The following is an 18,786-nucleotide window of genomic DNA, read 5'->3' as shown; positions in this document are numbered from 1 at the left end:
TGACATAAATAACAGCTAGATCTTTTTTGACCCACCACCTAGAGTAATGAGAATAAAGACAAAAATAAACAAATGGGACCTAATGAAACCTAAAAGCTTTTGCACAGCAAATGAAACTGTAAATGAGACAAAAAGACAACGCTCAGAATGGGAGAAAATATTTGCAAACAAAGAAACTGACAAGAGATTAATCTACAAATTATACAAATGGCTCATGAAGCTATATATATATATATATATATATATATATATATATAAAACGAATCAAAAAATGGTCAGAAGAACTAAATAGACATTTCTCCAATGAAGACCTACAGATGACCAAGAGGCACATGAAAAGATACTCAACATCACTAATTATTAGAGAAATACATATCAAAACTACAATGAAATACTACCTCACACTGGTCAGAATGGCCATCATCAAAAAAATCTACAAATATTAAATGCTGGAGAGGGTGTGGAGAAAGGGGAACCCTCCTGCCCTGTTGGTGGGAATGTAAATTGATACAGCAACTATGGAGAACCATATGGCAGGTTCCTAAAAAAACTAAAAATAGAACTACCATATGACTCAGCAATCTCACTACTGGGCATATACCCTGAAAACACCATAATTTTAAAAGATACATGCACCTCAATGTTCACTGCTGCACTATTTACAATAGACAGGACATGGAATCAACCTAAATGTCTATCGGCAGATGAATGGATAAAGAAGATGTGGTACATATGTACAATGGAATATTACTCAGCCATAAAAAGGAATGAAATTGTGTCATTTGTTAAGACGTGGGTGGAACTAAAGTCTGTCATACAGAGTGAAGTTAGAATGAGGAAAAGAAGTATATATTAATGCATGTATGTGGAATATAGAAAAATGGTACAGGTGAACAGGGCAGGAATAGAGATGCAGATGTAGGGAACAGACATGTGGACATGGGAGAGAGGGGACTGGAGTGAATTGCTAGATTGTGATTGAGGTACATGCAGTGCCATGTGTAAAACAGATAGCTAGTGGGAACATTCTTTATAGCTCAGGGACCTCAGCTAGGTGCTCTGTGGTGACCTAGTTGGATGGGGTGGGGGGAAGTGAGAGGGAGGTCTAAGAGAGTTGGGATATAGGTATACATATAGCAATTCACATCATTGTACAGCAGAAATTAAGACAACATTGTAAAGCAATTATAACCCAATTAAAAAAAAAAAGAAATGAAAAAGAAGAAATTACAGCTGACACTGCAGAAATACAAAGGATCATGAGACTACTACTATAACGTTTTCAACCAGTAGCCTGTTTATGTATATTTGGGTTGTAATAGTCTTTAACATTTCAATTAATACTACAGTGAATAACCATGTGCCTATGTCATTTCCTTCCTTCCTTTCTTATTTTTCTTTCTTTATTTCTCTCCTTTTTTTTTTTTTCTTTTTTCTCTCCCTCACTTTCTGCCTTTGTCCTTCCTCTCTTCCTCTCATCTTCCCTCCCTGGGTGTCTGTCTCGCTCTCTTTCTTTTACTTCTTTTCTAATAGCCTCAGTAATATCAAAACTCAGAAATCATTACTGGTTTCTTATAATATGATCTAAAATAATGGTAGCTCTCTAAAATCACCTACTTTGAGAAACCCATCTTTGGTCTTGAGGCTTGATAGATTGTTAAAGTTAAATAATTAAGTATTTTAACTTAAAAGTCATAGTGTTAGTACTAAAAAAGGGGCAGGATGTATGAGTGGTAATTACCAGGGGAAAGGAGAGGGAAGAAATTGCTAAGATAATAAATGATAAGGCAGGATGAGAATTGTGAGCAAGCAGGAAGGAGCCATATAAAGGAAGGTTATTTGGGAAGAAAGAAAGGAGGGAGAGATTCACAAGGATAAAAGCCCTGATTATTTGACCAGTTGCATGCAAATATTTTGAGCAGTGGACTGAATAATCAAAGATCCAGCTATCTCCTTCTCAATCTCTTTCTTATTGTGATATTAAAAAAAAATTGTGTTTCTGCTTCCTTGATTTAATTTAAACTGGACCAGATATCCTAACACTCTGGAGCCAGCCAAAATTTTCATGGCAGATTTCAGGGATTATTTGTAGTTTTCATAACCTAAGATAGGTAGAGTATGAAAAATATAACATTTTGTTCTTACTCTGAAACCTTGAAAGGGATATTTAAAATGAGATGACTGATTTCCTGTATCAATTTGACAGAGAACTGCTACCCAAGAGAACATCAGTGACTACAGGTCTTTTCTTTCCCAATCCATTCATTTCATTCACATTTAAGGGCTCTTACTATGTGGAGAAGTTTCCTGATGTTGTCTTTCAGTATTCTGATCACACTTATACCACTTTTCTGGATCCTTATAATTTCCAAGATATTACTTTGTATTCACTTTCTTCACAGAATTTCTCTCTCTCTCTCGCTCTCGCTCTCATATATATATATATATATATATATATATATATATATATATATATATATAATCTCAGAACAATTTGGCAATACATAGGTGGAGTATTTAGCTGGAGTGGAGTGTTCTGGGTACTGATTTTCATCCTTGGGTGTGTCATTTCTGTGGAATATTCCCAGAAGTACATAATGGTTTTCTCTAAAACATTCTCTACTTGTTACCTTTTTTCAGCAGCCTCATCTCTGCCATACAACTGTGTGAACATATGGGCTTCAATGCTCTTTTTATTTTATAACAAATAGAGAAAAGAGTGACTGAAAAATCATTCTGAACAGAGAAGCACACAATGTGCTGAGTTAAGTGAGTTTAGTGAATTTTAATGTCATTTCTATTATATCAAAATAAGCTTGGCACTGGGGACATTCTTTGTTTAGAAAAGCCTGAGAGAACAGGGGTTTCTGTGCATTTTAATCTGAGCAGAGGGAGGCCTACTCAATGCAGAACAAAGTCAGAAGGAATTGTTAACTGGAGATTAAGCTCTAACAATCAAGCTGCTTGCCAATAAATTTCAAACCCATCTATGCAAGTCATTCAATAATAGAAGACTTGCAAAGCAATTAAAGTCAGCCCTTCCTGTTTAATTTTTGCAAAATGGGGCTGGACAGCCTGAGCTTTCATTTGCTGTGAAATAATAAATGAAATGAGCCAGGAACATACTGATGTCTTGATGAACACTTAGTGTCCTCTCACAGATTTTTTTTTTTAAACTTAGGGGAGAAGTGGACAAAAACTTACTAGCAAAAATGTAAAATGGGAGAACCTGATTAATCAGTGTCACTGTTTCAAACCAAATCAAATATTTATTTTACCATCTACAGCCACTTTCTTTTGCACATTTTTTTCTTTTTTAACTGATTTCAAAACAACATTATAGAAATATCTATGTTTAGCAGAATAAGTAAATTATTTTGTCAGACATAATCTAGGTTCACCAGTGTAGTGCCCCACCTTACCCTCACCCAACTCCAATTTTTCTATGTCTGTATCTAGTAATTCTTGTCACTTAACTTTTGAGGGAAATTGGGTTAAAGTAAGTGTGAGACATGGTAAATTGTATTTAAGGTTACAATTCTGGATAATGCACTTATTTATGCTGATCATTTGAGTGGGTAAATTATTCCATAAGTAAACATTTTATTGTATATTCTCTGAAGTTTACATTTTATATGTCTATACTCATAAGGCAATATATGCATGTAGTCAGGTTATTACAAGTATGGACTTTCTCATTCAGCCGATTTTACTTTCAGTATTGACTCTGCCACTAACTGGCAATATTGTGATTTTATATACAAAACTTAGTCTTTGAGACTCATTGTGTATATCTTCAAATTGGTTATAACACAATACCGTAAATAAATGAGATAATGCTTATAAAGTCCTTAATTCAATACCTGCTGCAAAGTTAGTTCTCAGTGTATATTATTTGTGTTTAATCTTTACATACATATACCTTTATATTTTGTAAAGATGGAGTCATGTTATATATACTGTTTTATGACTTATCATTTTTACTTAACTGTACATTATAAATCTTATTTAATAATGTGAATATACAGTGTATAGCATCATAAATTTTATTTATCATAATTTTAGTAACTGTCCAGTATTTCAATGTACAGATGCACCAGTATACAATGATAAAAGAATAATGTGAAGGTAAAAATTTCTACTCAAAAGTCTAAAATTTTGTACACACTTTCAAATTCCCCTTCAAAATATTTATATGAATTTCCATTTAATAAATAGTTTATCTCAGTATAAATTCATTAAAACAAAAAGATTTTTGCCTTATTGCAACTATATCTGTAATAGCTAAGGAATATTAACTATATTTTGAATGAAATCTACAATACATTTCTGAATCTGAAACTATAGCTATATAAGTAAATTCTGCCAAAAAGTTAATACAGTAAGTCTCCTACATATGAAGTTTCAAGTTGCCAACTTTCAAAGATGGGAATGTGCATTTCCATGTTCAATCACGTAAGTTAGTTCACGAGTCTGGCATACAATGTCACATGCGTGCATCCTTTACAAGTAGGTGTGCTTTTGTATACTTTACTGTACAGTACTATATAGAGTACAGTAGTACAGTATCTTTAGTACAAGCCCAGGATGTCTGGAAGCAAGCATAAAAGCAGCAGTGATGTAGCTGGTACTGTTAAGATGTAGCAGCGGTGATGTAGCTGGTATCTCCTATTGCTAATGATTCTTAGCTCTACCATCTCCCACCTCCTCTCCCTCCTCCAGTCAGTAACTCTTCTTGCCTGTTCACTGGATGCCAGCTACTGTATGTCAGCTGTTGTACTTTTCAAGGTACTGAACTGTAAGATTAAAAATGTTTTCTTTATTTTTGTTTGTTTTTATTTATTATTTGTATGAAAAGTATTATAAACCTATTACAGTATAGTACTATATAGCCAATTGTGTTAGTTGAGTACCTAGGCTAATTTTGTCGGACTTACAAACAAATTGGACTTATGAATGTGCTCTCAGAATGGAATTTGTTCATATGTAGAGGACTTACTGCATTGCATAGTCAAATTAAAATAGTAGTTATTCTCCAGAAGTATTTATATTTCATATTTTTCTAAAATTATGAGTAACTCATTTTAAAGCAAAAGATAACTAAAAGTAAATACTGTCCAGGATTCTCTTTTTAAATAGTTAACTATTTGTTCTCCACAGGCAGAGAAAATAAGCATGCTTATTAGTAAAATTTTGAATATATCTTAAAAATAATGAATTACCTATCAAGTTTGTGTCAGAGTGAAGGAAACATTGTAGAGAATGACAAGTTAGGAGACAACTGCTCAGAAACATGTGAGTCCCTCATGCTGTAGACTGAAACTAAAGTGTTACTATTGTTGAGTATCCCCTTCTTACAGAGGTCAAGAGTCATGGATGTGGGGTCTGAGATCAAGAGAGCAGTTAAACTTCCCCAGGATGGGAGAACCACCCCTATTCTCAGAATCCACTGTGTGTTCCTCTATCTTTGTGCTTATAACATTACATTAAAATTATCTACACTTATTTATTTTTCCCACTAGACTATATGACATCTCATGGATAATCTATATTTAATCATATTTGTATATTTGACATCTAGTACTTATATTCTGAAATGAATTAAAATGAATTGAATGGTTGTCTAAATTAGAGATCCAAGAACTGTGGTGCTAATAATATATTTCTATTACTTTAAAATTGTGTAAATACTATCAGTGATTAAAGACATTGATAATACATAATAGGTTGTGGATATTGTTGTAAAGGAACAAGGTATAGAGAGAGACTATTAAACTTGTCACTAAGAGATATACATTTCAGCTCCATCAGTTTCCTAGTTAAACATTGGAGACCTTGGTCTCTCTCTGCTTATAGAGTTGGTAGTTTAAGGTTTGTTTTTTATAGTTTTAAGACTTATAAGGCACTTTTGTAAAGCTGCCCTACATAAAAAGTAACCAGGAAATTATAAGGTAAGTTTAACATATTTATAATACATTGACTGAGATACAATATAGATCATTTTTTAAACAAATTCTCAGATTATAAACAAAGAATTAGAGTAGAAGTCTCGTCAAAACAACAAGTCTAAAAATAAATACAAGGGTAGTGTAACAGCAGAATATGGAAGGGCATCTACAATTTGTACAAAGCCTATCATTTAAGGTTCAGAATTAGGTGATTACTTTTATTATGTTATTAAACTTATGTTTGACTGTGATTTAACAGCAATTCAAAGTAAGGGTGGCTTTGATAATATATGAGTTTATTTGCCTCTTATGTATGAGTCTAGAAGTTGTTCATTCCTGCTAGAATGCTAGGACTGTTCTATGCTGTCCTCCAGGACCCAGGCTCATTATATCTTCCCATCACCTCCAGGGTGTACCTTAATTCTCACGGTCCAAAACAGAGCCTCTAACATTATGATTATAGTTCAAGAATCAGGGACAAAAAAAAGAGAGAGAGAGAGAAGACGAAGTCTCAGAAGGGAAGCATCAGTTGATCTTTACCTAAACCTGAAACCTAAACTAAAGACTGTTACACATATCATTTTGCATAATATAAAACCTGACACTTAGCCAAGACAGTCACATATGGTCACATGTAAACAGATGAATTTCTCTTCTGTTCTGTAAACAGATGAACATTCTATTAATATGGAAGACATGAGGAACAGGTATAACAGTACAACTTTTTCCCATAATCTTACTCTTTGGTTACCTCAATATTCATATGCAGCATTCTTTGTTCACATAGACTGTACTAACTACCTTAGGAGAAAAATACCAATAAAGTCTCATCCAGTTTCTGCCTCCAGCTCAAAGTTCAGAGCTTTTGGGTGTCACACAATTTTTTTCTATTAGATGTGAATGTGGTTTCTCCTGGTCCAGACACCTCTGAACCAAAGAACGTGAAATCGACTTTCCAGCATATCCATCCTACCCAGCATGTGATGGTGATTGTAGGATAAGAATAAGACAACTGCAATAAAAACTTCCACCTGGAAATGAGGATAGGCAACTAGCATTCATTGTCTACAAAAACTATCACATCTTGTTGGGTAGAAATAGAAATACTTGTATTTTTAGTAGTACAATTTATTTTGTGGGTTCATCCAGACTTTTCTTGTTCTACACTGTGGAACAAATAATCTTGTTCATTGCCATAATTCCCGACTCTCTTTTCTCGGTACTTCCTACATATATTTTACCTCTATAAGCAAAAATAAAGTTACCATTGAAGAGTATCCATTTCTGTAATCTTAACAACTTTAACCATCTCCTTTCTGCTGGTGAAAAATTGAGGCTCCAAGGGTTGCATTAGAGGTATAAATGCAGGCTTTTACTGATTAGACCTATAGCTTCTTTGGCAATATAATTTCCCCCAAATCTTAGAAGGCATACTTGCAAATAGCTAGAGCCGAGATCTTGCCTAGAACTACTTTTAAGCTTTAAGTTTCTTATATTTTTTCCTTTTAGTGTCTGTAGTAAAGTAGCAGCTTTAACTTGATCTTTGCTACTGCTCTCATCTCCCTCTGTTTGACAGAGAGATATCAGTGAAAATTTATTTTTAAAAAGTCTGGGGCAATAGTTATCTCCTGCTAAGGATTCCTCTTCATTGTCATTGTTTTTATGTGTGCTTCAGTTTGGACTCCAGATGCACTGAACTTTTCAATCCTCCAAGATTCCAAATTAGTTGTACTCTCTTCAGCAGCTTAGATTTCAGGCTGCAGAGAGACAGACTCTCACTTGGCAAAGCTATAACCCCTTCCACCTCTGTTGTCAGATAAATTGGTTCTAACCTGAGTTTTTCTCTATTTGTAGGATTCAGTTAAAAGCTTAAAAAAATCATCATTTCCAGGTTCTCAGATCTACTTCACATAGAATAATATTGAATTCAAATATTGAAAAAAAGTGTTTGAAATGAGATACAATATATCTTTTCTCTCTTTCATAAACAGATGCTAGAGGTAAGTCCTCAGGATAAGGATGGGGACTGGAATCCATGGTGTCCTCAAGGATCCAGACTTTATGGAGTTTTATAGGAAAAATTTAATCCTATCCTCACCACTCTTTAATGATACTTTCCCATCACATCCATGATACAAGCAGTAAGATGTAAAAAACAGGGTCAAAAGGTGAGCAAAGAGCATGTAACAAATATTTGAAGTAAATTTTCCAGAAGCTGATATTTCACATTTCTATGAATTGGCCAGAACATAGTTATGTGGCCTCATATAACTGTATTGGAGGTTGGTAACGTAGTCTTTGCTTTCCCTGACCACTTCCAGGTTAAAAATTCTTATCATTATGGAAAAAAGGAAATCATGAATACTGTGGAAGAAAGCTTTCTCTGTCATATTAAATAAGCCACCAATGGCACCAATCAGTTTTCTTCTGATTGTCAATTATTCCTTTATTTATCCACTATATTGTGAATTAAGTTTAATTATTCAATTAATTGTAAATAAAATTGGGCATCATTAGGCATATGTAAATAAGTAAAAGCAATCATTTCATTTCTAAGCTAATCGCTTACTCTTATAAAACATTAATTATTCTATCTTCTGAAAAACAAAAACAAAGCAAAACAAAAATCATTTTTTCCCTTCAGTGAAATAACACAATTCTTGTATTTGGTCTCTATTTGAACAAGAATACTACTGGAAATCAGCCTGAGGCATTTTTTCTTTCATATGATTGATCAACTCCCATTTTGTATTTTTCCTAACTCTGTCCTTAAACCCTGATGCATTTCATCATCCTGTATACCATGTGGTACTCCCCATCATCTCACTTTCTGAGTGATATTGTTCAACAGGAAAGATTCCCTGCTGTTATCTTTTTACAGGAACACTTATTACTGTGCTGGAAAGGGCAGAATGTACAAATCTTGTTTTCTTTACTTTCACTTCTCAACAGATTAGAAAATCTCATTGAACAATTTCTAATATGAAGAACATTTGACATTTTCCTCAGTTTTAACCTGGCCCTCATTTATAATATTCCTATCATGAGTTTAGATCTGTCAGAGACTTTCACAAAGTAGTATTAGAAAAAAATAAAAGTAAGTAAGAGAACTGTTGCTTAGTGCTTCCAAAAAGTCATGTATTATAGTAGGATAAAAGAAGCTGAGCAACTTTTCACTATAATGGTCAAGATGAAATCACCAACACCAAGGATAAACTGAAAAACTAGGGACCTATATTGTCATTCCCTCTAACAAACAATCTATCTGGAACTGGGAGACTTGTTCCTACACTCAGATCAGTGTTTAGGACATATTTATCCAAATTTTAACTCCAATGACTGAAATTCATTTTCAGCCCAACTGTTTATAAAACTGTTAAAAATCACACAAAAAATACAAGAGTGATATCATTGGTTTCATGGATCTTCTGTGTCTCCTTCCATCTTGACAAGTCCTGCACACTAAATGTTTTCACATAGAGTAAAAAAATTCGAGAGAACTAGTGCTTGTTAGAAAAATTTCGTTTTCTGCTTTAAAATTATCCACATGCATTTTCTGGTAAAAGGGAGATATTTCTTTCTTAAAATTAGGTTTGCAATATATTTGCCTAGTAGTTTTTTGCTATTTCAGACTTTGATCTTTTATGCTATTATTAATATATCTTACATTGGCATTGAGCATTGTTTTCTGAAGAGCTGGAAGTATTTACTTTGTATATAAGCTATGGAGGATAATAGAATCAGAATTAAATATTTAGTACTTGAATCTGTCATTCTCTGTATTAAATGGTCTACACTTGGTGTCCCCAACCCCTGGGCGGAAGATTGGTACTGGTCCACGCCCTGTTAGAAAAGGGCTGCACAGCAGGAGGTGAGCAACGGGTGAGTGAGCGAAGCTTCGTCTGCTGCTGTGCATTGCTCCTCATTGCTCACATTACCACCTGAACCATCCTCCCCCCACACCCCGTTCTGTGGAAAAATTGTTTTCCAAGAAACTGGTCCCTGGTGCCAAAAAGGTTGGGGACCACTGGTCTACAGAACTGACATAATTTAGATAACTTTATTTTTACATGTAATCTCAAGTATACCTTACAATATTATAATAATCATGCCTGATGTTTGAACAGGCATGATAATGATAATTTAGTACCATTTTATTTATACCCTTTCAAAATACACATAAAATATAAATAGGCAATCTCATTGTCATTGTATTGGCTGGACACAGATTTTTATCAATATCTTTATATATTTCTAATCACAGAATAATAATTCTAATGCATAGAATCACAGTCAGACAGAAAGATATTTTCCAAAGACTTCAATTTGTGTGCTTTACTAAAGTAGATTAGAGAGGAATTTTTCTTCATGGGTTACATTCAGATTCATGAGATAGTCTTCCCAATAGAGATAGGAGACCTATTCTGACAGAAGTTCTATAAAATAAGGTTTTGAAATTAGTGGTTGTGAAGAAACCACCTAGGGTGTCCCTGCTCAGGCACTAAGGTACAAAAAACAATAATACTATTGGTAGGAGTCATCAGGGAACGGGTTCATATGTTATTTATCTTTATATTCCTGATTTAAATTTTAGTTCAGTGACAAAAACTTTGTGTTGCCTCAATAGCTGATTGATGACAATACAAATAATTGATTTTGCATGTGTGTGCACATGTGCTGTGTTTAATTCAACAAATGTACGTATGTAACCCATTATAAAATACATTACCCAGATGTGATCCCATTCAACTACTAATTTTCTCATTATAGGAATGAGTACAATTCCTACAATGGGAAGGATAACCTTCAGCCCTGTTCTTGATCAAATTGCTAACAATTGGATTGAAGTTATTTATTTTTAGCCCTGCATTTATTTTTACCCAGATAGCTATCTTTTCTGTATGAAGGTTTCTCCAAGAGAATTACATTAAAAAAGAAGGTCTTTAGAAAATCTAAATGTCAATATGGAAAGCTGTAACTACTATTCCTACTACTTCTTTTGCATATCTTCCATTACTTTTCTTATCCCTTTATATGCTGCACATTTTTCTCTACCAGTCCAGAAGTTTCAGCTCCAACAGATTGTACTTATTACATTCTAGTAATAGTATATGGAGATTAGTTTCCTCAATGCTACAATAAGCAATAAACTTTGCTACTGTGAACTTTCTTATATTCTTATTTCAGTCATTTTCCAAAGCTCTTCTTTCCTTGGTCATGGGTATATTGTGACAGGTGTAAAACCATCTGGTTCACTGATAATTCTTAAAATTAGCCACATAGCCATGGAACCAAAGACCTTACTGATGACTCTTATTATTTTGCTTCCCACCTTGGCTATACTGATCAAAAGTGATATGGATAAATGAAATAAGTCAAGACCAATACTAACATCATTCCTCTATCATTTTCTCTCCAATAAAAGCCTTGGGTCTATGTTAAACCTGTTTTCTCTCAACTAAAGGGAATGTTTATTTAACTTGTTTTTAGGGGAATACATATATTTTCAGTTAAGTTCTTTCTATTAGAAAACCTGTTCTTTTTGGAAACAATAGAAATCATTTCAACCTTTTCCTGTCTCCTTGAAGTCTTCCTCACCTAGCATGTGAAAGTTGTTCTAATTCATATTTTCAAAAATAATGCTTAATATTCAAACAGCAAAACATTTTTCTTAATCTTCATCAAAATGTCAGTCAGCTCTGATAAAATAAAGCATGGTTGTGTTGATTAAAGGAAAGGAAATTCCATATGTAAAACACATTTACAGAGGTGAGCATGCAGTCATATTTAATACAATGGCAGCTATTATTTACAAGTAGATTACAGGAACTTCTAATCAAAAACAAATATTTCAAGTAAAGATTCACATGATTATCTACAAATGTATCTTTTGTTCGTGTGTGTGTGTGTGTGTGTGTGTGTGTGTGTTGGCTGATGGTTGTGAATAACAGGAAAAATATTTCAGTTAATAATAATATACTTATACATTGTATTCAGATAAACCACTCTCAGGTTTAAGGATAGGACATTGAATGTTGTTAATGGTAGCTAACAGGAAATTTTCCCCTATATTCAAAAGTTATATTCCTGCATTTGTCAAGACTGAAGTACAAGCAAATTTATGGTCTTGACACTGAAGTAAAGGTTAATTTATGGTCTTGACATTAACACTTCTCTTTAAATACTTCTGTGACTACTTAGTCGTGTATAGGTTTTAAGTCTTAATTTTGTGCAGTTTAAACGATTTTATATTTTGACAAATTTAAATGCATGGCAACAGTACATCAAAAAAATCTTGTAAACTACTGTTACAGAATCCTTAGACGTTCTAAGGAATTATTTTTTATGATGGAACAGCAAACTCATTTCACCCATGACACCCTTTTCTCCTTTTATTCCCTTGTTCTTCTATGCATGTGTCTTTAAGGCAAAATGTATAACATCATTACATTTTCACAAACAAAACTTAGTTTAATCTTCTAATTTGTTAAGTTTGTCCAGGGATTCTAATGGATACATGCTCTCTGTTTTCCACAGAAAATTTTATTATGTTGACTTTGGATTTATTTTGTAATTCTCCCTTCTATTTTTCCCATTTTTCTTATTTATCACCAAGAATATGTCCTTTTCCTCTGAAACTTTCATAGAGTCTCAACTTTCATGACTTTAAAAAAATTAATTAATTAATTAATTATTTAGCTGCATCAGGTCTTAGTTGCAGTATGTGTGATCTTCATTGTGACATGCGGGGTCTTTCATTGTGGGGTGCAGGCTCAATAGTTAACGGTGCAAGGGCTCTCTAGTTGTGGTGCATAGCCCCTAGAGCATGCGGGCTTAGTTGCCCCGTGACATGTGGGATTTTAGTTCCCCAACCAGGGATCAAACCCATGTCCCCTGCATTGGAAAGTGGACTCTTAACCACTGGATTTTTAATTGTTAATCTTCTGGTTAATGACTTAATCATTTTGTACCACCATGTAAAACAAAACTTCCAAAATTTTGCTCACTTCAATCATGTATCATCCTTAATTGTCTAACCTGAACTTTGTAGCATGAATTTTTCCAAATCTATCTTTCATATAAACATTTTTTAAGAAGTTAAAATAGTTTCATATTTCTTATTCTATATATCCTAAAGGCTTCTGTGTGGATTTCAAAGCCCTGAATCATTTTTTTCCCAAGTTGTCTCTTTCCTCTTATTTTACAGTATCCATATCCAAGCTATCAATAATAAGGTGGAACTCGTTCGTCATCCACGTAGGCCCATGGAAGACATTGGTTAAGTACTCCCAATCCTGATTATTTTTTTCTGAGTACTTATAAAATTATTTCTCAGGCTCCTTTGCAGTTAGATCCAGGTCATGCGAACTAATTTAGCTAATTGATGTATCTAAATGTGATGTATACTAATTGAAGTTTTGGTCCTTATTATTTCCTGAGATATCTTTGGTTGATTCTTTCTCCCACTCATGCTGCTAGAAATTTAAAAAAATTAAATGAAAAATAAGCTATGATGGAGGAATTTGACACCTTCATTTAACTGGTCAGAAGAGAGATATCTGAAAGATTCATCTGACATATAGGACCGTGACTAAAATGAGAAATAAATTTTTATTTGGAAAAGCCACTGATTGTTGTTGTTCTTGTTAAAACTGCCAGAAGTGCTATCATTGCAATGTAATGCCAAATCCACCTCTTGGCTCCTATTAGTCCCTTGCAGTAGTTGTACTCTTTGATGGATAATTTAATGCATTTTTTTGCTCGTCTGTCTTTTAGATTGACTTTTAGACTGCAAACAACCTGAGAGCAGTATCTATGGTTTAACTCAGATACATAATAGTTTCTCTTTCTCTGTGTGTGTGTATGTGTGTATATATATATATATATATATATATATATATATATAAATTAACTCTGAACATACAGAACTAAATAACTCTCATGCTCTGTTAAAGAAACTATTCCAGTACTTCCAATTCAGGTCAGTCTTGATGTAACAACTTTAAAAAATGGACAGATATATAGAACAACTACTTTTAGAGTTTGGAGAACAGCCATCACAGGAGTGTGATCTCAGAAAAGAAAACAAATAAGGAATGTCCTATGATTGCTCTAGTTTAGCACTTGGAGAAAATTTCCAAGTTCCTGTCAATCACCAGTCAGAGACTTATCATCTTCCTGATTTGAGGAAATGCAGTTGAGATTTAGAGAGCACAAAGTATCTAGAGTTTGCATGGCACAACAGAGCACAAGAGAGGAGAGATTAGGAGAAAGACAGGGAGAGAGAGAGAAGCAACTATGGAGATCTCTAGAGAGTACTCTTCAAGTCTTCAGTTGAGTGGTGAGAAATAAATGTATGTAAAGCGCCATCTGAAAGAATGGATAGAACAATCTTTGAGGCTCAAATAAGGTCAGGAAAAATTTTTGCTCCTAACAATCAAAGTGGAAAAGACTTGTAATTCACATGTCATCAGAGTATGCAGAAGGCTATTGTCTCAGTAGTGGATAAAAATTAGCCCTAGACTAAATGTTGCTGTGGTGCTGTCTAAAAGACCCTAAAGAGCTTCCTCAAAAAGACCAAACTCTTTCCAAATAAATTAACTGCATCCAAGAAAAAACACTCTCAAAAATATTTAAAATAATACAATAAGATCTAGCATACAAAAACATAAAATTTTCAATTGCTAGCATGCAAAAAAATAAAATAAAATATTAAATTAAATTAAAATATAATTTAAAAAATTACCACTCTTGCAAAAGAAACAGGTAATTACAACTTGTGTAAAAAGGAAAAAATCAATTGAAACTGATCCAGAAATAATTAAGTTGATAGAATAAGTATTCCAAGACATTAAAATGTATTGTAATTATATTCCAGGTGTTCAAGAAAATACAGGAAAACTATAGCATATTAAATGAAGATATGAAAGGTGTGTAAAGAGCTCAATTGAGGGCTTCCCTGGTGGCGCAGTGGTTGAGAGTCCGCCTGCCGATGCAGGGGACACGGGTTCGTGCCCCGGTCTGGGAGGATCCCGCGTGCCGCGGAGCGGCTGGGCCCGTGAGCCATGGCCGCTGAGCCTGCGCGTCCGGAGCCTGTCCTCCGCAACGGGAGAGGCCACAGCAGTGAGAGGCCCGCGTAACGCATAAAAAAAAAAAAAAAAAAAAAGAGCTCAATTGAGAATCTAGAATTCTCCAGATTTTTATTTTAAATCTTAAGTTTAGAAAACCACTGGCTTGGATTTATAAAGTTATATTAGGGCTTCCCTTGTGGCACAGTGGTTGAGAGTCCACCTGCCGATGCAGGGGACATGGGTTCGTGCCCTGGTCTGGGAAGATCCCACATGCCTCAGAGCGGCTGGACCGCTGAGCCATTGCTGCTGAGTCTGCGTGTTCGGAGCCTGTGCTCCACAGCGGGAGAGACCACAACAGTGAGAGGCCCACGTACTGCAAAAAAAAAAAAAAAAGTTAGATTAGACACAGAAGAAAAGCTTAATGAATTTCAAAATATAGAAACTACTTAAACTGTAACACAGATGAATAATACTTAAGAAATCTGAATACAGTATCAGTTAGCTCTGAGCCTAATATATGTATAATTGGAGTAAAGATGGGAAAGGGAAGAAGGGACAGAAAAATTATTTTAAGAAACATCATCTGAAAATATTTAAAATTTAAGAAAAAATATAAGCTTCAATATGTAAAAAGCTCAATGAGCCTTAAGCAAAAAAGATATCAAGAATATTGCATTGATGTACATCATAATAAAATTGGTTAAAATCAATAATAAAGAGAAAATTAAAAGCTGTTAAAGGAAAAAGTCATGTTACATATAAAGGAACAAACAAGAATAATAACATGTCAGAACCATGAAAGCCAAATACAGTGAAACAACATATTTAAAGTGTTAAAGGGAAAAAAAAAATCTAAGAATTTAGACTGCTCAGAAATAAAATAAAACAAAACAAAATTATATCCATATATATTTAAGTAAAGGCAAAATAAAATTTTCAGAAATACAAAAGCCAAAATAATTTATTACTATATATTTGCACAAAATTCCATCCATTACATGTATAAAAACTTTACTGTATACTTGGAGAATGAAGATGGAGAAAGTAGATATTTTATTTCTTAAATTTTTTCTACACAGTATATTATGATTTTCTCCTCTTAAACTAAAAAAAAAGAGAAATAGAATTCTAACTATATTTAGGTAGGTCAATTTTCCTCTCTTCTTCTAGTAGTTAATGATGTGTATATTTTAAGTAAATATTCTTTGAGCTAATAATTTTTAGAATAATAATTTTCTACACTCTTTGGAGGAAATAAGCTAATCAGTGAAAAGACTTCACTTATGTTTTAACCACTTAGGAGTAGACTGAAGCATATGAGGCCAATCTTTGTGATGGACAAAATAAAGGAGTGATGGAACTAGAGTCCTGTAAGGAAGCAGACATCTCAGTGGTGGACATCTTGCTTTTGTCACATGATGCTTTAGGATTCATCAGGACCCTGTTGATTTCCTCAAATGAAAAAAGCCAGATAACAAAAAAAGATGGAGGCCACTACAAAAAAAAATTCATTTTCTAAATGAAGTATTACTATTACAATGAATGCCAGTAGTATCTATACATAGAGCAAAAACAACAACAAAAATCCCAGAGATGATAAATAAGTTTTGACCAGAGGTGGGAAAGAATTTGAGGATGAGGCTGGAGGAGAAGAGAAATGTAATTTCTATTGTTTCCTTTGGTATACATTATACTCAAATAAAAATATTTTAAGGTGCCTTTTGTGCTTTAGAGATTCTTAAATTTTAGAATTATATATTAATAATTAATTGAAATAGATGTGCTAAAATTAAAGATTATCTAAAACTATTGTGTCAACAATACAACTTTTCACAGCTCCCTAATTTTTCTGAATTTTCCTATTTTTCTTTCCTGCATATATCATATATTCTTCAAGGGAAAAAATCATGTTTTATATATTTGTTTATAAACATTTCATTAGGTGTATATTTATGTATATAAATAATAATAAAGAAAACAACTAATGTAAGTCAAAAAACATAGGAAAGAAAACATGTATACCACTTTGAAATACAGAATAATATCAATTAAGGGTTAGAAAATGAGTACTTAATTTATATATTTCCTAAAGAATATAAGAGTAACTCAATCATATGGAGCATAAAATGAAGTAGCAGCCAGTCCAGTGTTCCTATGATTATTTTAGGGAAAAGTCAATTTGGTGCTTAGAACTCAAAATCTGAGTAAATTATGATGATAAAAGATTTTATGGTCTTGAATTGGACAATATAAAAGTATAATATAATTTTGAATTTTGCTCAGTGTTATGAGAAAAATAGTCTAATAATAATCTTAATAGATGTGTTTGATAAAGGACAATGAAGACAGGGACTTCAGAAGAATTGGGGAAATGGGGATGTTAAAGGACTCTAGGAAAATACTTAAAGAAGAAGATGAGATCTTGATTTGAAAGTAAAATAAGAAATTCAAAATATCTGGCTTTGATCCTAGGTTCTACATATCTGAGACACATAAACCTAGAGAAATTTATTTAATCATTCTGTTTCTTGATTTCATTATAGATACAAATATATTTAAAAATAGAATTTATTTAATAGTATTAGGAGAATTAAATGAATTATCACATGCAAACTATTTAGAGTACGGGTAAACACATGGAAGTAATTTCATAAATGTTAGTCATTGTTAATATTGATTAAAGGTTGCTATTTTTTAAGATTTTTGATTCACGATAAAAACAATGGTAACTCTCACATATACAACTTGCATATGTAGTGCAACTGATACTAGCTCATGAAAATGGATAATTCCCATTTCCTCCAAATTATGCCATTCAATGACGTCACATAAATAGTTCAAAATCATCCATAGCTGGAGTATTTATACCACAGATATTGTCAAATATTACAAAGAAGTATTGTTTTTTGTTTGTTTGTTTTTTGTTTGTTTGTTCTTATTCCTTTGGAGTGTAGTTTGTTAAAAATTTGCCAGCACGTGGCTGGTTATATGAATCACTGATATGAAGGGGCACAGTGACACCTATATTTCACCACAAAGAAACAGGCCAGACAACAAAGCTGCTGGGGAAGGTGAAATGATCAAGCCCACATGTTCAGTGTGGTAGGTGCCAGTGGGCTTGCAGAAGCAGTGAGGGGATGAAATACAAAGCCTACAAAATCGAAAACTCTCAAGATATTCAAGATGGCAGAGAAGTAGGTGGATGTAGAGTTCATCTCTCTCCATGGATGCATCAGGAATACACCTATAGATGCAACAATTCTCACATAACACCAGCTGAAAACTAGAAGAAGACCTTGGACACTGGAAAGGACTATAAAGATCCCTGCATAACTGGATAGGAAGGAGAAAAGAAGGGAGAAGGAGGAGGAGAGGAAGTAGGATGGGACCTGCATCCCAGGGCAGGGGAGTTGAAGCAAAATAGAGATTCCCGAATTTGTGGAAACCCACTCTCTGATGGAGAAACCCCCCATCAGACAGGGAAATCTACTGGGACAGAAGGGAAGCGCTTGAGGCTGTTGGAGGAGGGTGAAGCAGCCTATCTGTGGCAGGTGAGACAGAATGAGAAATACACAGACGGTCTGTACCATGGCTTTATGTGCCCCAGACTGGGACATGTGTTCACAGTTATTCAAGGGGGCTGGGAGCTAGTGCATGGGGCTTGGAGAACAGGCCCAGAGTAAGAACTGCTGTTGGTTGTGGGGAGACTGACTGAGGGGACAGGAAGGAGGAAATCTGCAGCAGGGAATGCCTATGGAGGGAGACTG

This window comes from Phocoena phocoena, chromosome 8 (assembly GCF_963924675.1).
Source record: "Phocoena phocoena chromosome 8, mPhoPho1.1, whole genome shotgun sequence".
NCBI classification, from domain to species: Eukaryota; Metazoa; Chordata; class Mammalia; order Artiodactyla; family Phocoenidae; genus Phocoena; species Phocoena phocoena.
Note: the sequence above shows the minus strand (reverse complement) of the source record.